We start from the raw sequence: 12,217 nt of genomic DNA on the forward strand, positions 1-12,217 counted from the left end.
GACATTCAAAAAGTCCACTGTGGGCCCAGCCCACTGGAATTAGAGGGGACTCCGTGGAGAGGCGTGGGCAGCGTGACTGAAACTTGCAGTGGCAAAAGGGGTGACTATACCTTAAGAGCCAATGAAAGACCTGGGCCCTCTTTCCCAGAAAACACATGCATGTGAAATCTGCACATGATGGGGGGCAGCCCACCCCAGCCCCAGGTCGTCCCAGCTCTCCTCACCAGAATGACAAGACATGCCAGACCCATAGACCTCACAGCTTGGTGGGGACAGTCACATAACTATGTACTTAGAGGAGGCTATGACCACTGCTCAGGCAGTGAGCAGGATGAAGGGAGGGAGAAGGGCTGGGGCAGCATGGGAGCTGGAGGTCCTGTTGGCTGGGGGGTCAAGGAGAGCTTCAGTCTGAGGATGAGCAGAGGTGCCATGGGCCTGCCCAGCCAGAGGGTCTGGAAGAGTCTGCGAAGCAGGACTTGGAACCCTGGCTGGCATCGGCTCACACCTGCTCTTGCCAGCATGTGTGTGTGTGTGGGGGGGGACCTCCTCAGGGGCATCGCCCACACCAGGCACAGGTTTTGAGTCCCCCAGCTAGCCGTAGGATTGGGGACGCCCTTGGCTCAGCCACAGGGAGAAACCCCTGAGTACCTCTGAGGGAGGAAGAAAGGGCCCTTCATGGCAGGACTGAGGACAAGGGGCCTCTGTGAGGAGCCAGGGTGGGGGCAGGTAAGGTCCTCTCCCAGAATAACCACACACATGGCACACGTGGCACACCCACCAACCCAAACACAGTTACACACGAGGAGCCTGCCTGCAGTTGGACACGCACACAGACAGCTGCAGCCACAGGCATATACACACGCCTATGACAACTCAAGTGACACACACGCTGAGAAACACACTCGACTCACTGGCTCTCAGGTGTCGACAGACATCCAGGCCCAGGCAGACCACACAGGGCATTACCACACTCCTGCATTTATCGCACAGAGAGACCCACATGCTCAAAGATAAGCACAGCCTTGAAGAGACCCACACTTGTCTGACTAGGATCTGGCCCCAGGAAAGTCCAAATGTAGCTTTTCTTAAGGCAGCTCCTGGGGCACAGTGGCTGGGAAATGAGGGAGAAGGGAGGGCAGCTGGGTGTCGGGCAGGCTGGGCTTCCCCACTGAGGGAGGCGGAGGAAGTCCCTGCTGGCCCAGAACAAAGTCCAAAGTGGGTCAGGGAAGGAGTGGGAAGGTCAGGCTCATTGCCTTCTTGCCCCCTGTCTGAGGGACAGTCAGCAGAGGCTGGAGGATGAGGATGAGGATGAGGCAGTCACAGGCCTGGCACACAGAAGGGGAGGGCTTGAACCTGTGCAGGTGGGATGGCTATGCCAGACACCCCACACATGACCTTCACTGGGCAGAAACTGACCAAGAGAGGTAGAGCAATTTACCCAAAGCCACAAAGCCAACAGGGCCGCCCCCGGGAGAGGCAGAGAGGGACCCTCTGGTTCTCTAGCCCCAGCACTGTCCATCTGGCCTCCAGTGGGGCAAGGGCATGTGCACGTGGTGGGGGAGGGAACGGCTCCTCCACCAGCCCCCACAGGGACAGGCCCCGAGTCTACCCCTCAGCCCTTCTCTCTGCACCCACAGAGGTGCCATGATTGTCCTGATTGTTGACAATCATCTTTGTGTTTGGGAGAAGGGGAGATGGCACCCTAAGGCTTTTGTCGTCAATCCCCACAAGGGGAGTGGGCCCAGATGATGCCCCCGCACTTTAGGGATCAGAAGAAAGCTGGAGAAAGGCAGGACTGTGGTGTGCCGTCCCATGGCAGGTGGGGGCCTGGGTGTGGGCTGGGCAGGTCTAGCTCAGATCTGGTCTTCCCTGGGTGCCCCGAGAGCTTGGCCATGGCGCTCTGGCGTCATCTGTAAAAGGGAATGATCCAGCCTAGGAGGCTGTGCTGAGTGCAGCTCCTAGCCCCATTCCCAGGAGCCTCCAAACTTCTTTGGATCCGGGGGTAAAGGGGCTCTCTCAAGCCACCCAGCCCTGCAGTGACCTGCTTTGTCTGCTGCTCTGGGAAGAGACTGGGCTGGGCAAAGGAAGCCCAAGTCCACTGGCAGGCCCCAGGCCAGCTGCTGTCCCTCTCAGGGCCTCAGTTTCCCTATCTTGACAATGAATACTTCTAAGCTTCCTCCAGCCCTGATACTACAAGATCCTGCAATCCTCCTCTCCCCCCGCCACCCACCAGCCCCCAACACCCACAGCCCACCGCAAGCAGACATCTGAGCCAGCCTTGGGCCTTGTCGACTGGCTGCTCCACTGCACCTGTTTACCCAACACAGCCACAGACATGATCCAAAGCTTCCGGGGCTGTTGTGAAAACAGCAGCTCAGCCACCACAAGCCTGCCCTCCCGGGCACCTTGGCAGGGACCTTCAAAGGACAGTCATCTGGACCTGGACCCAGAGCCTCCACCAAAGGCCCGCTGAACCCTCTCCTCCCCAGCCTGGGCTGTGCATGCTACCTCCTGGCTTTCAGCCCAGACCTTCCTGAACCACCTGCCTCCCTGACCTCACCACGCTCTAGAGCAGCGGTTCTCAACCTGTGGGTTGCGACCCCTTTGGGGGTCGAACGACCCTTTCACAGGGGTCGCCTCAGACCATCGGAAAACACATATATAATTACATATTGTTTTTGTGATTAATCACTATGCTTTAATTATGTTCAATTTGTAACAATGAAAATACATCCTGCATATCAGATATTTACATTACGATTCATAACAGTAGCAAAATTACAGTTATGAAGCAGCCACGAAAATAACTTTATGGTTGGATGTCACAACATGAGGAACTGTATTAAAGGGTTTCGGCATTAGGAAAGTTGAGAACCACTGATCTAGAGGTTCTCAAATACATCCAAAACAGACCTACTGGTGTTCCCCACCCAAGTGCCCCCATCTCCCAGCAGCACCAGTGCTTGCCCAGTAGTTCAGGCCAGACACCTGGGGGTCATTTTCCTCCTCCCCCTTCCTCCCTACACAGCCACACCATCATTTCTGCCTCTGCAGTCTATCCTGAAGTCCATTCTTCTCTCCGCCTGCTGCCCCCATCTTTGCACCCCCACCGCCCCAGGCCCTGCACCTGCCTGTTCACTGCTCTCCATCCTCTGGTCTGGCCCCCACAGTCTTCTGCCTCAGTAATTAGGTGGGTCTTTTAAGATCTCATCACCCCCTGTCTAAGCCTCCAGTGTTCCCCATTTCCCCATCTGATAAACCCAGACTCCGCTTCCTGTCCTGCCCCACCCAACCTCCTTCATTACCTCCCTGACCTCCTCAGCCACTGCCTTCCTTTACTCCTCTGCCCTGGTCACAATGACCCATTTCATAGATGAGGCAACTGAGGCTCACAACAGTCCAGTCCCTGGCTCAAAAGTACATAGCCAGTGCATATCCAGCAAGAACGTGAACCCAGGTCTGTCTGATGCCTGCAGAGGTCTTGCTCCTAAACCTTCAGGATGCCCTCACACTCTTAGCCCGGGGAAATGCCAATCTCCAGCCCTCTAGCCTCCCAGCACCTGCCAACTACCCCACCATCATTACCACTCCCACACCTGAGGTCCCAAGCCCCTTGGCGCTGGATAGCAAAGGCCAAAGCTCAGCTCAACCTTCTCTGAGAGACAGGCAGGGTCCTGCCATCCACTGGCATTTGTCAAGGATGTGTGTGTGGCGGGTATTTCTAGCTCTCCCCACTCCTCTAGCCGCCATCAGCCCCAGATGTCCGCCTCCATCCCCAGTCCAAAGACTGACTCCAGGGGTCTGAAGTGTAGGCAGGCTGGCAGGAGGGCTCACCATCCACCCCCTCATTGCCAGCCTCAGCTTCTCCAAGCCCAATGTCCTGGGCAGAGTGGGGAGGGGGATGAGGTAAGCGGGGAAGTCGGGGGGCGGGGGGGAGGCCTGAGGGGGCAGCAGGCAGCTTCCGACTGCCTTTCCCCTCTATTTGTCATGAGATCTATTTTTCTCTCTTTGAAAGAGAGCGAGGGGGAGCAGAGCAGGAGGGGGCTGGGCCCCTGAGTGGGCACAGCTGCTTCACCCTGGAGCTCCTCTTCTCAGAGAACACAGAACCTACCGAACCCACGGAACCCTCCCACTCCAGCATGGCCTCTGAAGGCAGAATCCAGGGGGCGGAAGGGAGCCAGGGGCCCGGCTTCTCAGCCACCTGGCCCTGTGACACTGGGCCAGTGCCCAGGCCATCTGAAATAATAACCCCAGCAAGCACCACTCGCCGTGTCGTGAACAGTTACATGAACCGGGTGCTAAGTGCTTTACATAACTACTAACAATGTGCCCGGCACAGTGCTAGCTACTTTGCATGCATTATCTGCTGTTTCTGGCACAACCCCATGAAGGCAAAGGCTATCATTCTCTCATTTGTCAGAGGGGGAAACTGAGGCACTGGGCATCAAAGCTACTTGCCCGGGTTCATTCATACAACTGCTTGGAGCCACCTCATCCCAGAGATGCAGCCCAGCCATGGCCACTCACACGCAGGGGGCTGTGCCTGCGGACCTAACGCTCCGAGCCTTGCCTTGAAGCCAGGATTGTGGAGGGTTTCATGGCAGAGGGCTCCCTGAGCCTCCATCAAGACCTGGCCAGCCCTGGCACTGGAAAGCCTGGTCAGTCGGCCTAATCCACTGGCCAAATGCTGTTTCCCTCACAGGCAAGGCCGCAGGGCAAGCCTCAGATGGAAGGCTGGTCAGTCCTGCTACGAAGCCACATCCTGGGCAGCCCAGAGGAAGTGAGCCTCCGGAAACCCCTCGGATAGACGGGCCTCTCCCCTGGGCCCCAGTCCTTGGAAAGTGCCCAGACCGCCCAAGAGAAGGACCCTTTCTGCATTCCCGCCCTCCACTTCCACCAGGCATGCACGCTGTGGGACCCTGAAGAACAGTGGGACCCCCCCTCCCCAGCCTGTGAGCACCGTGGCCCAATGACCACAGGCAGCCCACTTCCTCCTCTGTGGCAGCAGCCACAAACGGTGCCGGCACAGCTGACATGGCCCTTCCCCCACACCCTTGCTCCAACTCCATTGCCAAGCCCTAATCAGCCTGGAGGACTGGGCCAGCTGGGCAGGATAGCTCGTGAATGCCTGGGCAGAGCCCACCTTCCATTGTGTTCCCGCCCTTGGAGCACCTGTGGTCACAGCCGCCCTCAAACCTCACTCTCAGTGCCAGATACAAGCTGGGCTGTGACTCTGACCAAGGATCCCCCCTTCCTGACCCGGAATGGGCACAGTGTGGTGTGTGGGCAGGCATCTGAGTGCATGGTGACTGGGTGAGCATCTGTGTGCATGTCGGAGCATGCCTGTGGGTGAGTGTATGTGAACACCTGTGTACACATGCGCACGTGCATGTGCAGGCACTTGTGGGCATGGGTGCCAAGTGCAGCCTCAATTTTTGTGAGTATATGTCTATGCCAGGGGTGGGCAAACTTTTTGACTCGAGGGCCACAATGGGTTCTTAAACTGGACCGGAGGGCCGGAACAAAAGCATGGATGGAGTGTTTGTGTGAACTAATATAAATTCAAAGTAAACATCATTATATAAAAGGGTACGGTCTTTTTTTTTTTTTAGTTTTATTCATTTCAAACGGGCCGGATCCAGCCCGCGGGCCGTAGTTTGCCCACGGCTGGTCTATGCCAACTAGGTCAGTAATATTTTATTTTATTTCTTTATTATTTTTTAAAAATATTTTTTCATTGATTTTAGAGAGGAAGGGAGAGGGAGATAGAAACATCAACGATGAGAGAGAATCATTGATTGGCTGCCTCCTACATGCCCCCTACTGGGGGTTGAGCCTGCAACGCAGGCACATGTCCTTGAGCGGATTCAAACTCGGGACCCTTCAGTCTACAGGCTGACGCTCTATCCACTGAGCCAAACCAGCTAGGGCTAGGTCGGGAATATTTTAGAGTTGAAAGTGGGCTGGCTCTGCCCTGGCTGGTGTGTTTCAGTTGGCTGAGCTTCGTCCTGTGCACAAAGGGTTGGTAGTGTGATTCTGGGCAGGGCACATGCCTGGGTTTTGGGCTTGATCCCAGTGAGGTACCTGCAGGAGGCAGCCGATTGATATTTTGCTCTCCTATTGATGTTTCTCTCTCACCGTCTCCCTTTCTCTCTTTCTAAAAATCAATTAAAAAATTTTTTTCTTTTTTTTTTAAAGAAAGTGTGCTGGCTCCAAGGCTAATTAACTTAACTTCTTAGGGAATGAGGCTCAGTGCTCAGAGGAGAGGGGCCCCTGAACTCAGATAGCATAGGCCCAGCAGCCAAGAGCACATCACCTTCTCCCCACCAGGTTTGCAGGTAGGTCGAATAAACAGAAGACCTAGTGGAGACCCTGTTTTCGTTCAGCCCCCCACTCCCACCCCTGCACCCCACCCCCTAGTAAGGCCCACTTGTCTATTGACCCCCAAGACTTGTAGGTATTTGACAGCCAGAGGGGTGGGAATGGGGAAATGATCAGAAAGGACTCCTGGAGAAAAGACCACCTTTGCCACCCCTCCCCACTGTCACTCCCTGGGTTCTGTGCCCTCAGTATCTCCCACCATGCCCCAGAATCCCACTCACTGGGATCTGACACCCAATGGGTAAGTTCACAGGGCTGTCTTCCTTACAATGGGAACTGAAGGAGGCAAGGCTGGCTGCAAAGAAAAGAATTTCTAGCTTTGTAAGGGGCCCCAGAGACGGCAGCCTTCCCCATTACCCCTTAGCAACTCTGCCCAGCTCATCCTGAATCTGAAGGCTGGGGAGGGAGATTTCGAATCCCTCCTCTGGCCCCAAAGAGGCTGGGGAGATGCAGGAATGGGTGTAGAAGAGAGCTCACTGTACCAGGAGCTGGGAGACTTCCCAGGTTAGTGTCATACCCACTCAGTGGAGGACCCAGGGCAAACCTCAGTTTCCCTGTGTGATTATGAGGACAGCCCGAAGCAGAGATAAGCGACCATGGAAAAGCAGACACACCCACCTGCAACCCTTGGCTCTTACACACCTTCTCTCTAAGTGACCAGCAAAGTGTCACTACTCCTCACCCCAGAGTACTGCTGGGCCCCAGGCTGCTGAGCTCCAAGGTCAAAACCTTTGCTGGGCCAGAAGCCAGTTCCAGGCAGGCAGCACTCATTCGCAGGGCAAACTGCTGCCCCCTCTGGGCACCCAGGCCCCACACCCAGACCAAGGATTCTATGTGCTGCCCCACCGAGTTCCAGGGCGGAAGGAGAGGAAGTCCACCCTGTCCACTGTCCATCTGTCTAAGAGGATCTAGTCTTACCTGGGGCTCCCGGCTCCCCCTTGCCCTTAGTCCTGGCTCCTGCCACCACCGCCACCACACAACAACCACCAGGAGAAGTAGGCCTGCTGCCCTCACCTGGGCCAGTTCCCAGTAGACCTGCAGGAACAAGAGAAAAGAGCTGAGCGGGGAAGCGTCACCAAACAGGCTCTCCCCAGCACAACCAACACACTCCTGGTTCGGCCTTGTCTGACCCTAAGACTTCAGGTCTCTTTGAACTTGACTTTCTCTTCTGTGAAACAGGGTGTTGGGCCCAACTTTTCCAGGGCACTGGTTATGCATTCACTCCATGCTGGGGGTTGGAACGCTGTCTCAGACCTCAGAGCCTTTCCAGGCTACATACAGAAACAGCAAGAACTCTGTTCCTAATCCTCCTGTCTGCAAGTGGTTGCCCTGTGGGCCTGGGAGAAGTAGGGTGCAATCAATTATGACCACTTTGTGGCCTGGGGAATTCCTTTGGGCCTCAGTTTGTCTCATCCTTAAAATGGGGAGAATACATCTCCCCACGTGGTTCTGAGGCTCCAATGATGTGGCATGCCAGCTCCTGTGCTGGACTCAAATTGGGAGTGACAAATGAATAGTGGCATGTTTTTGCTCCTTGCTTTGCACATTCTAGTTGAGGCGATTCTCATATTACTGCTGTGCCCATTATACAGCAAAAACAAAACAAATCAAACAAAAAACTGAGCCTCAGAGAGATTCTTGAAGGAAAGAATGGCAAAGGCAACAAGATCCCTGGTGCCCAGAGTACTTTTTCTGCAGGCCAGGCCTCCACAAAAGATTCCCCTCCCCAGATATGAACCCCTCTTCCAGCTGAAGACCCCCATCACCATCCCTGGGGCTGAGGCATCCTTATCTTTTTGTTTGTACTTTAAGTTATTTCTAATTTTAATTTAAACTCCAATTAGCTGTGCCAGCTAAATGGTGTCAGTGCCCTGGAGTCACCTCTCCAAGTCACCGCCCCTCCTTTTTCCCTACCACTACTGCTGAGACTGGGGGCGGGGGGGGTGGAGTTATTATGTGGGATGAACAGGGATATGCTGGGTTGGGGGGGGGTCTTAGTTAGCTGTCTTCCCTCCCACAAGCAGTCTAGTCAAGGAGATGGGAGGGGAGCAACAGATACATCGCCAGCAAGAAACTAGGTTGGGGGGACTATCTAGGCTTTTATTTAGCCCCAGCGCCCAAGAGAATGGGGACCATACAGTTGGAGGAAAGTAAGTGGTCACCAAATAAGACTTAGCATGTGCTGAGCACTCAGTATGGGCCAAGCTGTGCTAAAGGACCTCTGACTCAGGCCCTCTAGCCCTCACAACTTTCTCCCTTCCGCACGTAAGGAAACAGCCTTAGGGAGGCCTAGCTCCGGTCCCTTAACAGGCAGTGATTTTTGTGCCCAAGTCTTTCCTGGATCCAGAGTCCAAGGTCTTAGTCACAACACTACAAACCCCCAAGCCTTGCCCTCTGGTGTCTTTCAACCTGGGGAATAGGTGAGAGATGGGAGCGACCCGCGCCCCAGGAGCCAGGGCTGGGCTTGGTGTGCTGCATGCACACCCAAACGCTCACAGCCTCCCACATGCACATACACACACCCACACACCCAAACACACTGGGGCTCTCACCTTCCCTCCCAGCACTGTCACCCCAGGCCGCAGGCACCACACACCTTGTTTCCTCCCCTCCTGCTCCTGACACCCACGCCCAAGCACTCTCGGTTCCCCACAATCAGTTACTCCCCGAGCACACACACTCACAGTTTCATACAGTCAGACTGTGAGTCTCCCACCAGTCATAGGCCCACACCGCCAGTCTCGCCCCCAGCCCCAGTCCTGTCACACACCAGATCCCTTACACCACCACCCTATAGCCAGATACAGCTGTCCAAACACCTCCACAATACACACACACTCTCTCTCCACCCAGTCCCTCTCTCCAGCTGCCCTCTGCTGGTCTGTCCACCACAATCCAGCTCAGTCCACAGCGGGAACGAGGAAACTCAAGGGACCAGTCCCCCTCCCTTGGTGCACACACACACACAAAACAGATACACTCACACATGAGTTTGGTGGGCGGGGACCCTAGCACCATGAACTCCGACAATCAATAGCTTAAATGTACTCATGGCTAGTGGGTCACCATGACACACCCAGTGTGCTACAAGGGACCGTCCAGATGCACAGGGATGCACATACACAGGCACATAAAGACACACACACACACACCAACACCTAGAGGGGAGTCTGGTGATAAAGAACACACCAACACATAGCACACACAGCACACACAGCCTCAGAACACCCAAGCAGATATACATACATACACACAGACGAACCACACAGGCAAGAAAGGATACACAGGGACAAGTTCCAGACAGCGACAAAGAACACCCAAGCACACACGGACACACAACACACCTACAAGCCCAGCTACAGAGGAATCAGCTCCAGGAGACAGGATCCATGCGTGCAAGGCAGGGACCAGAGAAGGGGATAACATCCCACCCTGAGCAAATCTGTCCGATCGGGTTTACGTGGGGGGCTCAGTGGAGGATTTGGGGAACTGGAGCAGTTCTGATGGTGCTCGCCTCCTGCCTTTTCACCCTGGCTCTCCCCACCACCTCCCCTCACTTGGCTGGGCCCCCGCGGGCGTGGGGTCTGGATTGGGGAGAGGCCGGGGGCAGACAGGTCCTGGAAGGGGCCACCAGGGTAGGGGGCTCAGAGAAGCAGAAGAGCAGGCAAGGCGGGAAGGGGAGGTGGCGGAGACTCGAGCCACGCCCAGCCCGGAGACAGATGGAGGGAGAGCCCGAGACTCCGAGCCTGAGAGGAGATAGAGCGAGGAGGAGGCGCCGCGCGGGCCGGGCAGGGACCCAGGGGCGGGAGGCGAGGCCTGGGCCCCGCGGTAGCCAGAGAGACGGCGGGACAGGCTGGGGGCGAGCGTGGGCCAGGGGCGCGGCTCGAGGAGCACAGGATCTAGGGGCGGCGGGAGGTGGATTGGAGTGGGGCGATGGGGCACGCGGAGGGCGCAGGACAGACAGATCGGGACTCCTTTAAGGACGGGCGGACAGGGGAACACGGAGGGGGTGGGGACAGATGGACGGAGAGAGGATCCCGGGGATTCGGGAGGGACGGGAGGGACGGGAGGGCGCTCGGAGGAGCTGGGCGCAGGCGGGCAGAAGGACCGGGAGCAGACGGGCGCGCTGGCCTCGACCCCTGCGGCTGAACGGAGGGACAGACAGACAGACGGGGGACGGAGACACCGGCGGGTCCCGGAGCGCGGCGGCACTTGGTGTGGCCGCGGCTGTTTCTCAGTTTCGGAAACGGGAACCGGCGCGGGGAGGGGGAAGGGAGGGGCGGCGCACCCTCGGGGCAGCCCGGGTCCCGCGCAGGGCTCGGCCCTCACTCACCTCCGGGCGCGGGGCCAGGCGCCTGGGGTCGCGGCGGCTGGGGTCCGGCTCCTGACCGGCTCCGGGGCGTGCGCGCGGGCGGGAGTCGGGGGGCCCCGACCGGGACGGCCCGGCGGCTGGGGAAGTATCACCCCGGCGTCGGCGCGGCGGGTGCGGTGGTCGCTCAGGGGACCCCGGGGCAGCGCCTCCCTCCCGAGCCGCTGCACACGGAAGTACGAAGGGGCGGGGCGGCGCAACCTCACCCAGGTGCCGGCCGGCCCCGCCCCGCCCCGCGCAGGCCCCGCCCCGCGCAGGCCCCGCCTCCTCCCGCCGGGAGCGGGGGGTCCCGCGCCCCCCCTCTGCGCGGATCACTCGGTCTAGGCCTCTCGGTCCTCCGGGCGCGCCTCGCCCCCGGCCCCCAGCAGTGCGTGCAGCAGCCCTTAGCAGGATCCCCTTTACAGCGGAGGCCCAAGGACGGGGGTCGCTGCCCCAGCCCCAGCCCCACGCGCCCAGGCCGGGAGGCGCCGGCTGGGGTTCCCCAGATCCCGGCGCCCACGCCTGGGACTCCCCACCGGCCAGCTGGCCCGCCTCGCCGGGCCTCTCTCTTTCTCTTCCTGTTGGCTGGAATGTGGATGAGGCCGGGCTCGGTGCCCGTCGCCAAGCCGGCTGTCTGAGCCCTGCCCCTAGACGAGCTGGGACGACTCCCGGGCGGGAGGTTCTAGCTGGTCCGCCGCCGCGGGTCAGGCGACTCTGAGAGCAGCCCCTACCCGATTCCCCGCTCTCCCGCTCTCCTGTCCAGGCTTTCCAGAGCTCTCCGTCGCCCCTAGCAGGCGCTAAGCTTCCTTCCCAGACTTGAACTCGGATGTTGGGCATAACTCACTCACTCATTCATTCATTCATTCATTCACTCACTGAGTCTTCCCTGGACTGAAGTCTGGGGACGAAGTGCGGCCCAGGGTCTCTATTCCTCTGCCCCCAGAGCTCAGAAAGTCAAGACTTGGCTCTATTCTATACTCCGAAGAAATGTCACTTTTTAAAAATATATTTTATTGATTTTTTACAGAGAGGAAGGGAGAGAGATAGAGAGTTAGAAACATCAATCAGCTGCCTCCTGCACACCTCCCTCTGGGGATGCGCCCACAACCAAGGTACATGGCCTTGACTGGAACCGAACCTGGGACCCTCCAGTCTGCAGGCTGACGCTCTATCCACTGAGCCAAACCAGTCAGGGCGAAATGTCACTTTCCAGAGGCAAAGAAGAGGGTTCCAGGTCCCAGGCCTCCTGGGGGACCACCTAGAGGGGATGAGGAGAGTCCAGACAGCTTTTTAGTTGAAGCCTAAGGGATGCAAATGGGGGCAATCCTGAGGAGGCCTGAGCTGACGGAGGAGGCCATGGCTGAGACAGGCCATGGCTAGGACTTTGGTCTTCTCAAGGAGCAGATGGTGGCAGCTGTTACAAAGGAATGGGCTTCTGGGAGGAGGGATGAAGCAGAGGGGCAGGACAAAAGAGGGGCTGGATGGGGG

General features: G+C 57.6%; 1 protein-coding gene across 7 annotated transcripts in view; it reads right to left on the reverse strand.

Moving 5' to 3' along the window:
* Positions 1-10,957, reverse strand: part of PRKCD (protein kinase C delta) — a 30,799-nt gene extending 19,842 nt beyond the window's left edge. For 2 of the 7 annotated variants that reach the window (XM_036331910.1, XM_036331912.1), the window contains exons 1-2: positions 10,715-10,957; positions 7,300-7,416 (exon numbers count right to left, since the gene is read on the reverse strand). The gene's annotated coding sequence lies outside the window, so the exon portion shown is untranslated. The remainder of the gene's footprint in view (positions 1-7,299; positions 7,417-10,714) is intronic. The other 5 variants (XM_036331908.1, XM_036331907.1, XM_036331904.1 and 2 more) reach the window with 5 other exon arrangements.
* Positions 10,958-12,217: the final 1,260 nt, after the last annotated feature.

This window comes from Myotis myotis, unplaced genomic scaffold, assembly GCF_014108235.1.
Source record: "Myotis myotis isolate mMyoMyo1 unplaced genomic scaffold, mMyoMyo1.p scaffold_m19_p_13, whole genome shotgun sequence".
NCBI classification, from domain to species: Eukaryota; Metazoa; Chordata; class Mammalia; order Chiroptera; family Vespertilionidae; genus Myotis; species Myotis myotis.